At 42.8% G+C, this 14,070-nt stretch overlaps 1 pseudogene; it reads right to left on the bottom strand.

The window, feature by feature from the left end:
- The window catches only part of LOC105535756, a 23,505-nt pseudogene extending 10,032 nt beyond the window's left edge, over positions 1-13,473 (bottom strand).
- Between the last annotated feature and the right edge of the window lie 597 nt (positions 13,474-14,070).

Raw genomic sequence — 14,070 nt, 5'->3', positions numbered from 1 at the left:
TTTTGTATTTTTAGTAGAGACGAGGTTTCACCATATTGGCCAGGCTGGTCTTGAACTCCTGACCTCAGGTGATCCACTCGCCTTGGCCTCCCAAAGTGCTGGGATTACAGGCCTGAGCCACTGTGCCCAGCTGAAGATCATGTCTTTAAATACACATTGAACTTCATTTAGAGAAATTAAGCTTTGCTTCATTTTTTTCAGTTAATACAAAACACTTTTGTTAGCAAGAATGTAGATAACTCAGTCTTGAATTCTGCCCTCAGTTAATGGGATAAGACTCTTTCAGCCATACCAGAATGGTCAATGTGGAACAGGCAACAGGGACAGGACCCTCTTCTGTGGACTAGTGGCCCCAGGCATGAACGATCTGCATTTTCAGGCATGGGTCCTTCCTCTCAAAAATGGGAATCACTACTGTGAATTAAGTTTTCTCTAACTTATAGCTGTGTGCTCTGGACTTAGCCGCATGCTTAAATTTCAAATGTATGTCTCTTATTTACAATTCATTGAGCAGATTATTTTCATATATAAATATGTATAGGTAATAGAGAGAAGTTCATGACACATTCAATGAAAAATCATGTACATCCATACAGTTAAATGTCAATGGTGAATTTGTCTGGGCAGTGGTGTGTTAAGTAATTTACTATTGTTATTATTATTACTTATGTTTTACATTTTTCTAAAATGAATATGCCTTACATGTATAATTAAAACTAACGAGGAAAAGGACTTAAATTAACAAAAATAATCCCTTATAGTAGAATTGTAAAGAGAAACTCTATTCATTTGTTAGATTGTCCTGCCAGTTGTTTCTCTTTAGTCAAAGGGCAGAAAGTTGATTCATTTGAAAAGAAATTTCAGCTTTACTAATATCTTTTTGCCGTGTTCACCTATGCCAAGCCCCTGTTCATAGGTTGGTGCCCAGTAGGCTTCCCTGGTGATGTTGACATGCAGGGGAAAGGCACTTAAGTTACAAAAATGAGGAAATGATATTCTTGCTAAATTCTATCTCAGTTATGCATAGAGGCTGAAGGAAGCCAGCATCTCCTGCCAATGACAGGTATCTCTTTAACAAATTAGTTATCACCTGCGCGGTGACAATGCGTCTGGTCCGGGAGCTCCTGTGCCTATTCTTCCCACAGCTTGCAGGACACCTTAAGACAAGCACCAGCACCCCAGCCCAGCGATGGGGCTTCTTCAGGAAAGACTGAGCCAGTTCAATAGGCTTCTCCTTCGGGCATTTACAGCACACTTGTTTCATCTCATGTGACATTCATTAGAGGGGGACAACAACAACAACATAATGAAGTGGACCTCTGTCAGGAGTTCAGCTGAGCGGGAGAGAGAGCTGAGCTGCCCATGCTGGAGCTCACTGCATGCAAACCAGAATGAAAGAGGTGAGCTTTGGGCCATCCACTGTGATGGCACGAGCAGAGCAGGGGGTTGACCCAGGAAGGCGTCACCTCCCATCATTCTTTTCCTCCCTCCACGGGGTTGGGTCACTCGCCGTCATGGCATGAGCAGGAGGCTGACCAGGGAAGGTGTCACCTCCCAACTTTCTGTCCTCCCTCCTGTGGGATTAGGTCACCCACTCTGATGGCACAAGCAGGGGCTGACCCAGGAAGGCATCACCTCCCATCATTCTGTTCCTCTCTCCTATGGGATTGGCTCACTCACTGTGATGGCACTAGCAGGAGGGTGACCCGGGAAGGTGTCACTTCCCATCATTTTGTTCCCCCCTCCATGGGATTGGCTCACTCATTGTCATGGCACGAGCAGGGAGCTGATCCAGGAAGGCGTCACCTCCCACCATTCTGTTCCTCCCTCCATGGGATTGGCTCACTCACTGTCACAGCATGAGCAGGAGGCTGACTCGGGAAGGTGTCACCTCCTAACTTTCTGTTCTCCCTTCTGTGGGGTTGGGTCACCCATCGTGATGGCACGAGCAGGGGGGCTGACCCAGGAAGGTGCCACCTCGCACTGTTCTGTTCCTCCCTCCTACAGGATTGGCTCACCCACTGGCACGATCCGGGAAGGCACTGCCTCCTAACTTTCTGTTCCTCCCTCCGTGGGACTGGCTCACTCACTGTGATGGCATGAGCAGGGGGCTGACCCGGGAAGGCGTCACCTCCCACCGTTCTGTTCCTCCCCACTGTGGGATGGTGCGCTGGTGGATCTGCACAGACATGGGGTCATCTCACTATTGAGGGAGTCCCCAAACAAAAGGCTCTGGCAGTTTAATAGACCCTGGGGCTGAGGAGAGGAGGAGGGCAGGGGATAGGAGTGGAAGAGTCCTGAGCACTGAGTCAGAGTGGGGCAAAGGGTCTTCAGTCCCCAGCCCGCCACCCACACCTCCTGATAAGGAGACTCTCCAGAGGCCCCCGAGGAAGACCTCAGCTAAAAGCCTCAGGTAGATACCTAGGAATGAAGATTCCCGGGCTAGGAACGCAGCTGTGTGAGAGCCTGGCTGACCATCAGGGCCCCAGCTCCCTGAAGAGCCTGCCATGCCCTGGCTGGGCATGAAGCCTGCTGTGGGGAGGGCAGGCCCTGTTCCCTGTGAGGCTTGCTGGATAAAGCGTTTGTAATCACCTGTGGTCAGGCCTGAAAAGTCACGTTGGATTTCAACCTAGAGCTGGACTCCTCAACTTCAGTTACCAGCCCTGTGATCTGGGGCAAGTGACTTGATCCCTCTGTGCCTCTGCTTTCTCATTCTGTGAATTACAGATCATATTTTCCACTTCATGTGAAAATATCAAAGCAGTTAACACATGTGCAGTGATTTTTACAAGCGTTCATGGGGAATCTTCCATGGGCTTTGGCCATCAGCAGTAGTCGTCTTAGCAGTGCTATAATAATGACTTGCATTTCTTGCCTCCGTATTTCCTTATCTCTTTCTAGTTTTGATGAATAATGACAGGTTCTCGGCTTGTTTATCTTTTTGTTTTTCCCTCTACTGTGTGTGTTCCTACTCCTGTGTACTTACTAGGTTTCAGGAATGTTCCTGGGCTCTGGGAGTTTGCTGATCAGAACGCCAGATCCACTCATGTAGCAAATACTCACGGAGACCCAAGTATGTGCCACGCTCTCAGATATGCTGGTTCTTTGGCGCAGCCACATTAACTGGTTTGCAGAAGGAGTTTGTGCTGATTTCTCTGTGTTTCTGTGTGTGTATGAGCCCAAACACAATAGCCTAGTTGTAGTATTTCCTGGGTGAATACTTGAATTCTTTTGCTTTTCTTTTCCAAAAGAATACCGATAAATTTTTAGAATATATATGGGAGATTGTAAGTCTGGCGTAAGCCTTGTCTCCAACAGCCCCCCTTGGATATCTGAGAGAGTAAATGTTTTCAAAGTTATTTTATTTCTGAATGCTATGGTTTTTCTCTCTCAAGCCAGTTTATTTTTCTTTTTTCTTTTTAACTGAAGCCTATTTTTTCCTTAGGTGGCCATTACCAATGGATTACAGTATGGGTTTACAGTAACAATAACGAAAGAGTTTTTCTTCTGTTCATCACCCATCTGCAGAATTGCAGGAAGCCGACTCTCAACTCTGCCCCCTTGGTTCCTGAGGTTTGAAGTGGTGCCTGATGTGCACCCACAAATGCAGATTTCCGGGCCACTATGCGGGACCCTTCTCTTCTGTCATGTCCAGTGTGGCTCTTTAGGTCCAACGCCTCCGCCAAGATGTTCCTGGAGTTCTCACGTGGGCCATTGTGTGTTGTGAATATGTTTAGAGTCAGGACCAGCTACATAATGTTCAGGGTCTGGTACAAAATGAAAATGCAGACATCTTGTTAAACAAAACTCTTAAGGCCATGGCCAGCCGTGGTGCCTCACGCCTGTAATCCCAGCACTTTTGGAGGCTGAGGTGGGCGGATCACTTGAGGTTAGGAGTTTGAGACCAGCCTGCCTAACATGGTGAAACACCATCTCTACTAAAAACACAAAAATTAGCCAGGTGTGATGGTGGGTGCCTGTAATCCCAGCTACTCAGGAGGCTGAGGCAGGAGAATGGTTTGAACCAAGGAGGCAGAGGCTGCAGTGGTCTAAGATCATACCACTGCACTCCAGCCTGGGAGACAGAGCAAGACTCTACCTCAAAAAAAAAAAAAAAAAAAAAAAAAAAAAAAGAAAGAAAGAAAGAAAAAAGAAAACTGTTAAGACCAGGAATCTTGGCTCACCCCTATAATCCCAGTGCTTTGGGAGGCTGAGATGAAAAGATAGTTTGAGTCTCAGAGTTGGAGACTAGCCTGGGTAACATAGTGAGACCCTGTCTCTAGACAAAACTTAAAAAACATTAGCCGGGCATGGTGGCAGACACCAGATACTCTAGGGGCCTAGGTGGGAAGATCCCTCGAGTTCAGGTATTCAAGGCTGCAGTGAGCTATGACAACATTGCACTCCAGCCTGGGCAAGAGAGTAAGACCCTGTCTGAAAAAACAAAACAAAACAAAACAAAATAAAAAAACTATTAAACTATTAAGAATTTCAAGATGGCAACAGAATAGCAGAGTGTTAAACCAAGTGTGAGTCCCTCCTGCACACACTGCACTCATCATACACCATGAAGCTGGCCCTGTCCCTGGCCCAGTTCATTCTCATTCTTGAGTTTGGGTTACATTGCTCTCCAGGCCATGGGCGAGACGTCCTCGGTCTCCTGCCTTGACGTGGATGGTCACTGCACTGAAGTACAAAAGAAGGTGTTCTGCCCCTGTTTGCACTGAATGCTAATGCCAGGCCACAAGGCAGTGTTGCCTCGTGCCTTTGATTCATTACAGTTTCACATCTTGGAACTGGCCATCACCTGAGCTTGTTTCCTCTCATTTTAGGTTATGTCTCTGGGAGGAAAGCAAAGGACGTTATGGAAAAAACAGGACACAGAAATATTATTATTCATCAAATAGAGTCTGTTTGAAAAATCTGGTATTCCCAGCACAACGTCAGGAGCTATCCTAATCACAAGACAAAGCAGAAGACGCAATCGGCGCTGACCCGGATCTCCTAAGAATCTTTAGGTGAAATAGACACCCAGGAAAGCAAACACAAGGAGGAATGCAATCCATTGTTAGTTTTTGTAGTATGGAATATAAGATTAAGAAAATTTCTAGGCTGGGCGCAGTGGCTTACTCCTGTAATCCCAGCACTTTGGGAGGCCAAGGCGGGTGGATCATGAGGTCAGGAGATCGAGATCATCCGGGCTAACACAGTGAAACCCTGTCTCTACTAAAAGATACAAAAAAACAAAAAAAAATTAGCCAGGCATGGTGGTGGGTGCCTGTAGTCCCAGATACTCGGAAGGCTGAGGCAGGAGAATAGTGTGAACCCGGGAACCCGGGAGGCGAAGCTTGCAGTGAGCCGAGATCGCGCCACTGCACTCCAGCCTGGACTGCAGAGCGAGACTCCATCTCAAAAAAAAAAAAAAAAAAAAAAATTCTAGAAGTTAAAGGGGGGCAGTGGGGAGAGTCATGAAGCTATTACAAAAGAGAGAGGGTTTGAAGTGAGTCTGAAAGAATGTATAAACACCAGGCTGCCAGTAGGGAAATTATAGCTAACAATAACTTATTGTGTATTCTAGAGTAGCTAGGAGAGAAGATTTGTAATGATCCCAACAGGTACACAAAAACATACATGTTCGAGGTGACTGATAACTCAATTACCCTGAGTGGATCATGACACATTGTATAAAGGTATCAAAAGATCACCTGTACCCCAAAAATACGTGTAACCGTTATATGTCATTAAAATAAATAAATAATTTTTAAGAGAAAAGAAAATTAGATCGTAAAAATGAAAGGAAGGTGTGATTATAATCAACCTAGAAAGTCAATTTTAGCTCCCAAGTAGCATGGGGCTGTGGGTCTAGTTGTAAGGACTGTGGCTGCTGAACAAACAGAGGCAGAGATGGAGTTGAGGTGGGGCAGGAGAGGTCCTGGCTGCCTGAGAGGACTGTGCTGGGAGCCACATCACAGCAGGTCTTGAGTTCCAGGCACTTCACCCCCTATTTTGCAAGAACCCTTGTAGGTGGCAACAGTGACATGGTGATGGAAGGGTAAATTTTGTCATGGTTTGGAGGAAAGAAAAATCCGAATCAGGGAAGCCAATACAACGGTATTATAGGTGACGCAGGAGAACATTGTTAGGATGAAAATTACAAGTTTAGGCATTAAAAAATGCCAATGAGGCCTGGTGCGGCGGCTCACTCCCATAATCCCAGCACTTTGGGAGGCCGAGGTGGGCAGATCACGAGGTCAGGCATTCAAGACCAGCCTGGCAAGCACCATGAAAGCCCATCCCTACTAAAAATACAAAAAATTAATTGGGGCAGGTGTCTGTAATCCCATTTACTCAGGAGGCAGAGGCAGGAGAATCGCTTGAACCCAAGAGGCGGAGGTTGCAGTGAGCCGCGATTGCACCATTGCACTCCAGCCTGGGCGACAAGAGCGAAACTCCATCTCAAAAAAAAAATAAAAAAAAAGGAAAAAAGAAAAAAGCCATTGAGCCTGGTGTGGTGGCTCACATGTGTAATCCCAGCACTTTGGGAGGGAGGCTGAGGTGAGAGGATGGCCTAAGACCAGGAGTTCAACACCAGCCTGGGCAACAGAGTGAGATGCCATCTCTACTAAAAAATACTTTTTAAAAAAATGCCAGTAGAAGTCATATTTTTGGGAAGTGAACTTTGAGCCCTTCAAACCAGGCTTTGTTGGGGACCCATGTACAGGTCTAAACCCCTTCCCAAGCCAGTCTGGGAGGCGTCTGAGGCTATTTTTGCTTTTAAGCCAAGGGCAAGGTAAAATTGGTAAATTTGTTTTCTCATCTAGACAGAATTTAGTTTTAGTACTACGGTTTGAACAAACTGAAAGGGGCCCTATCCACAGTCTAGTCAACCCCCTCGTTTAACAGATGGGGAAACTGAGGCCCAGCAAAATAAAAACCCATCTGTAGCCACTTGCCAGTGCCCAGTGCCCCTCCAAAGTCTTCATCTCTCTGCTTTTTAAAATAGGCACCTACTAATTTGTCATTTTGAAAATAATCTGAGCTACTCAATTATAATCACATGTTCACAATTTAAAACAAAATTTTTTTTATCTTTAAAAATGAAGCTCTTTAAAAATGAAGGGTTTTTTTTTAGGCAACTATCAACAGACCAAGAGAGGAGATATTGGGTGGTGTTCAGCGTGGGGTCTGAGCAGAACCTTCCTAGTTCCTCAAAGGCATATCACACAACCAATGCCTTTGCCATTACAGCACCCAGGGAAAGTGGAAATCGATGTCCAGCACACTGGTATAAATAACAGAGGCTTCTTGCTGTGCCTACAGCAGTCTGGGGGCTCGGGCTGCCCCAGGTGTCATGTGGCTGCCCTGGGCGGAGGGATCCGTCTCTGTAGACACAGCCTTCCACGCAGAGCTCTCCAGCTGGGGAGACCAGACACAGCCCACGACCTGGTTTTCCTGCACAGCAGGCCAGCTGCATGGCTTAGCCCACTGTGATGGAGGATGGGGACACCACGCGTGGCCATCACTCCTGGAGGTATGAAATCCTCTGCTGTCTGTCTGGAACTAAACACTGAGTTATTTTGGGGTTAGGCAGTAATCCGATCACAGCCATCACCTGTCTGCTTGACCTCACTCAGGGCTGGATTTCTGAGCCGTCTTTCTAGGAAGGTGGGATTTTCTGAAACGGGACTCTGAAAGCACAGGAATTCCACATTAACTAGGCCAGCTCCTTGTGGGTCGTGCGGAATTATCTGCTGTCATGTGTCTCCCCAGCTTGATATCTGGTTCAATTGTAAATTACTCAAGAGAGGGTGAAATGAATTTGTCATCACCGGGCTGCGGGTTCATTTACGCAGCCAAGCAGCAGGGTGGTTTGACCCGCCTACCTGGAAAGCAGATGAACAAAACTCTTAAGATGTTAGTCCAGGTGGAACAGATGCCTGGAAAATTACAGTGAGTGCTCACGTAGCCATGAGGGACGGCTCGAGGAACTTAGATTGCAAATACCCAGGACTGTGCTCACTCTTTTAGCTCAGTACTTAAGATTCAATAGGAATTAATGGTCAGTTGCAAAGACTGGACCAACAAGTATTTATGGGACTCATTTTAATTTAACTAGTGTATTCTCATTGTACTAGTATATTGATTGTTTTTCAGGACAGACTGTGTTTCGTAGTGTACCTGTTGTACTTTCTGTACAACTGTGTTGTTTATTCTACTCAATGTCAGAAGATGTGAATTTTTTCACAGGGAAAAATAGCCATGGGAAGTAATATCTTTGTATCTTTAGAATTCGTCTCCTGCCTCTGCTATTAGCTTATTCTATTGTTTGTTCATGTGCCTCTCTATACCATTAGATGATGAACTCCTTGGAGACATCAAGAATGATATTTTATTCACCTCCGTGTTCTCCGAAGACTGTACAGTGCCTGCCCATAAGAGCACTCAAATATTGTTGGACTAAATTAACAAAAGAATAAGCACTCCCAAGAACTGTCTTTAAGAAAACACACACCATATTCGTGTGACTGCAAAAGCAATCAGTAGAGAAAAATTTTTAAATGCTTTATTTAAATTATGGAACCTTAGGAATTGGAAGGATAATTTCAAATTCCCCTCTTGAAGCAAAATCACACTTATAAGAAATGAAATCTATGTTTGGTTCGCCTGTTTTAAATAATTAAAAGGTATCAAAACAAATATAAAATAAAAATTAAATTTGTAAAGCCAAGGTGTATGTGTAAAGATATATATCCATGTGTACATGTCAAAATTTTTAATTTTTTTATGTGTTTCGAACGTTTTTTTAAAATCAGACCTAGAAAGAGGGCCCACTGAAAGGTATTTTTGAGAGTTTACTTTTGGTGTGACTCAGACAGTGTAGGATAGATGTAAGAGCTTGAGTTGGAGTGAGGAAATCAGTTCTTACTATTGTTGACTTATTCTGTGACCTTTTATATGTGCAGCATAATTCAATCATATTTTCAAATATTTATGTAAAACATTGCCTAAAGCATTGTGTTCGATGATTCATTTAACCTTTTAGCATCTCAGTTTTCTAATCTGTGCAAAGGGAATAATAATACCTAACTCATCCCAGAAAACCATTTTGGAATGATATTGACAGCATCTCAAAAATAAAATCACTAGTATCTACAGGTAATGCATCAGCATTATTATTAAGTCTTCTTATTTGAAAGTCACTGCTTTGAACTGGATTGGATGACCCAGTGTCTTGGGTGGGAGTTGGGCTGAAGAAGTTTGATAGCAGGCCAGCTGGTTTTCTCCTGTTGTGATTTTGTTACCTCTCTGGAGTGCTTTTGATTTTTCATATCAACTGCAGTGACTCAGATGGGTCCACAGTCTCTCCAAACAGAAAGCCTACTTTTCCTACCAATGAGTTCGGCCTGGTCCCAGAAATTCACTCTAGACGTGTAGGACCACATGATAAGACAACTGGAAAAGAGCTCATCTATCTAGTCCAAAATTGTAATGAATTCGTGGGTCATGAAATCCATTTAGTGGGTTGTGGCCAACATTTAGAAAATATAGATTAGACCAGAAAATATCAGAGTTTTGCAATCTTTCATTTCAGCTACATGTGTGTATCACAGTGTGCAGTGTTTCTTGCTACCAAACATTTTTGCAAAATTCTAATAGTTCCATTCCCATATCTGACAAATGAAAGTAAGGAGCCCAGAAAAGTAGTGTTAGGTCATCTATTTAGAGACAGCCGGGACATAAATTCAAATGTCCAGACTTCTGGTTTCGTGCTTTTTCCATTTTGAAGACCTGGAAAGACACAATAGAAGGAATAGTGAAGGACATAAATTCAAGTCTGGTGCTTAAAAACTGTGTAAAGTGCAAGTTGCTTATTCCAGAGGCTTCATTATTCTTATTTCTAAAATAAAGTGAATGGGACTATCCACTTCCTTACTAGATTATTGTAAGAACTACCAAATACAGATGAAGCAAAAAAAATGCCAAACGAAAAAATCTGCAGACCTGCCGTGTGCGTTATGTGTGTGTGTGTGTGTGTGTGTGTGTCTTAATATTACTCTTTTATATTCTTTCCCCTAGACAAAATTTTTTACTTTTTTCATTCTTAATTTCTCCTTCTGTTCTGCCCTTTAATGTGTTTCTTTACTGAGTCATTCTTTAGCCTCTCTTTATTCTTTATCTTTGAGCATCATCTGGCAATAAACATTTTTTGGTATTTGCCAGAATGCCACAATTTCCAAAGCATTTTCTCACTTAAAAATATTAAAAAATGCATAACAGGTTGAGGAAAATCCAATATACCATAAATATATGTATATTTGGTATACTGGATTCATTTATATAAACATGTTATATAAATATACATATATTTATATAAATATATATAGATGGAGTATTTTTATCAATCTATTTCAACAATTTCTTATTCAGTTCAGTTTGTTTTCTAAGTAATTAATATTGATCAAATTGCTTTTGGCAAGATTATTTCTAGTCAGATCATTATAGTCAATTTGTCATATACCAAGGTCATGTACTCTAAACTCAGTGATTTTCAAAGTCTACACCTGCTCATTTGGTAAATCACCTCACCTCCTGATTCCAGTTATCTTCTTCGTCAGATCACTATGAGACTGGGCTGGAGCATTGCCTTCAGGTCTGCCGCTTTGCCTTTTGCAGAATGCCATCTGCCAGATGTGGGATCAACCTCTTAAATCTAACATAGCAAAGAAGATCCCCCACATGATTTTATTAAAGAAAAACAACAAACAGCAGTTGCTTCCTCCACATTGGGTCTTAGCACGTGCAGAGCTGTGGAATCCTGTCTGTGCACAGAGACAGGCACTGACAGGTGGAGTCAGCTTCTCCACCACTGACATCTTTCCAAGTCAGTGCTGTGCTATGCCTGCAAATGAGAAAGTGGCAGCCTGGATGATGCTATAATTGGCAGTACCAACTCCATGGAAATATTCAGAGGCTTCAGCTGTCGTTTTAAAAACTGTCCTTCAGGTGGTGCCATGTCAAAGGGAAGGGACCCGAGTGACTGTCCAAGGTTCCAGATACCTTAAGAGGTAAGCAGAGATTGGATACTGGGGTTCATGTGTTCATTTGCCCCTTTATTCAACTAGTGCTTAATGCACCCCGAATTATGCAAGGATCTGGGAACATGTGTAAGACACTATTCCTGCTCTCAAGTTGCTTGTAGTTTAGTCAAGGAGCCAGCTTTGCATCTAAAACCATGCAACCCCAATTTCTAACCACCAGTCAATCTCCAGTGAGCCTTTTTCATTGTAATGGCCTTTGGGATGGTGGGGCCATAAGGTAGGGATTACTTGGGGAAAGCCAGCACCTTGCACGTGTCCATCCTGCCCTGTCCCTGAAAGCCCCCAGATCCATCCACACATCACAAACCTGCTGCTCCATAAAGAAGAACCTGACGTGGACTTGTGGAGGAAGCAATTGATCAGAACTTCTCCCAGATGCTCTTAATCTAATTTTATCTGTTTTTCTGCCATTGCCTCTTTCCAAATTCTTGCCTGTGTGGTTTTCTCTTGGTCATGCATGTGGCCCTGGTCCGGCGCCTCCCTATCTCCTGTGACTTAAGTTTAGCTCACTCTCCCAATTTTCAGCATTTCCTGTCTTTTTCAGCTTTTGTTGAGATAACGGCAACTTGAATATCTCTAGACGTTAATACTTCCCAATGGGTACCTGTCTTTTGGCTTTATCTCTACTGTCTCTTACTCTACATAATTTTAATTGGGTCTAATTTATAAATAATTTCCTCTATATTTTTACTTTTTATTTTTTATGGCCTGTTGCTTTTTAAAATTTATGACTATGGCCTTTTAAAGAACTTCTTTACTTTATATATCATAGTAAACACATTTTCTCACATTTTCACCTCTTTTACAATTTTGCCTCAATTTCAACTGGAATTTATTTCGGCGAATGACAGGAATCATGGTGGTAGAGTGCCTGTAACTTTTTTCCTTTTGCACAGATTGGCAGTTATCTCAGGATCATTTCTGGAATGAGCTAACCTTTCTTCAATGATCTAAAATGCGGCCTTTTTCATTTTCTTATTTCTTTTATACATGTGGGTCTTCCAGTTCCGTTTCACAGATTACTGCCCTGTGGCTACAGCAAAGCATAGTAACTTTATCATACATTTTCATATCTGTTAGGGCTATTTTCCCCCTTTTTGTGTTTCACATTTATTTTAGTTAGTCAAGGTTTCCCCCTGAAATACGTTGGGATTTTGAATAGCATTGCACTGAATTTATAGAGTGGTTGTAGGCAGGGTTGATACCTTTGTAATATTGGGTTTCTCTTTCTGTAAATGATTCAGATATTTTGATATGACTACATCACCCCCAGCCATATTAATTCCTTTTATGGCCTTATGTCCTTCATAGCTCTAGTCAGTCCTTTACATTATTGTGTTATGAATTTTTTCACTTGTTTATTGTCTGTGTCTCCATGTAGAGTGAACGCAGGATTTCCAGATCCTAGATCAATGTGTAGAACATACGAGGTGCTCGGGAATTATCGGTTTATTGATTGAATGAAATAACCTTGACTTCCTAAGGCCTCTAACCCTCCTGCTTTGGGTGTCCCAAAGCCATCCCTGCTGGTTTCCTCCACCTTGCTGCAGTGTCTTTTCAGCCTCCCCGAAGGCTGTTCTGCTTCTATCCTGACCTCAAGTGCTGCATCCTGGGGAGAGGGTCCTCCTTGGCTCTGTCCTTGGTATCTCTCCCTCAGAATTGCATCATTTCAATTTCCACCAGATACTGATGACTCCAAATTTGTTTTTGGGCTAAATCTCATGTTTCCCCCGCCCAGACACATTGATATTACTACATGCTGGACATTTTCTTGCAGAAATCCAAAAGAAATCCCCATTTTCTTGCAGAAATCTAAAATAATCCCCTATATGTGCAAGTCAGACTGAGCACCACTCCCAAGACCATGACCTCCCCTGCACCCCTGCTCTTTCCCACTCACCTCTCCTCTTGAGAAAGCCACCTCCTGCTACCCAGTCTGCAGTGCCAGAAAACTGGAAACCAGCCCCTAATCTGCTTTCACCTTTGGCCCATTTCTCACTAGCCAACCTCTCCCATGGCCTCCCCAGTTTCTTCAAATACACCCCCTCCCCTATCCCCCCTACTGCCACCGTGATTTACAGCTTTTTGTCCAGATTACCTCAGTAGCCTTCTAATTGTCCCCTTTGCATCTAAAGTAGCCCCTGTCATCGCACAAATCTTACCATGTCACTCTTCTACATAATTCTGGCTTTCCATGACCCATAACCACATTTCTCAAGTGTGCTCTATGCTGGTTTGAATATGTTAATGATCTTAATTCTACTTTTAGTGCAGTTTTCTTAGAGCTGGCATCACTTTCATCATGACTTGAGGACTTACTAGAGATAGCCAGTGATGACTCACAGTCAAGCCACATGTCATATGCTGCAGACATCGGGACTGCTGCTTATTTGCAAATCCTTTTCTCCATATTTTTCTCATTTGTAGCACTGGATCAATTCCATATTAAAAGTTTAATAATGAATTAACTAATGATTTAAACAGGCTGATAAGACTAACACTTAACCAATGATTTTAAGGTAATCTAAATACATAAATTATTAATCTATGTTGTTTACTAAGAAGTGTATTAAAATAATATAGAAAAAGCTTGCTTTGTGAAAGAGCTAGAAGTTAGAATGTCTAGGTTCAAATCCTGCCTCTACTCTGTCCTTGACTAAGATGTTGGACCCATCACCTCAACTTTCCTTGGGTCATTTTTCCCAGACATCACCTGATGACACAGAGCTTACCTGGACTCCCACAGTAGTAAATAGAACAGGGTCAGCAAACTGAAATTTGTTGGGTCCTTTAGAATTAAGTAGCTTAGATAAATTTTCATCAAAATATTTTTATAGTAGGGAATAGAGGAAAGTCTAATTTAAAAAGTCAATTCTGTTTTATTTGAGGATGTATGAATATGTTATCATTTTTCAGACTCTGATTTACCTTCCAATTATTGTTTATTTGGGTCATTGTAAAGTTAGTTATC

This window comes from Mandrillus leucophaeus, unplaced genomic scaffold, assembly GCF_000951045.1.
Source record: "Mandrillus leucophaeus isolate KB7577 unplaced genomic scaffold, Mleu.le_1.0 Scaffold15, whole genome shotgun sequence".
In the NCBI taxonomy this organism is placed as follows: domain Eukaryota; kingdom Metazoa; phylum Chordata; class Mammalia; order Primates; family Cercopithecidae; genus Mandrillus; species Mandrillus leucophaeus.
The sequence above is the reverse complement of the archived record's forward strand: the minus strand, read 5'-3'. Positions and strand labels throughout refer to the sequence as shown.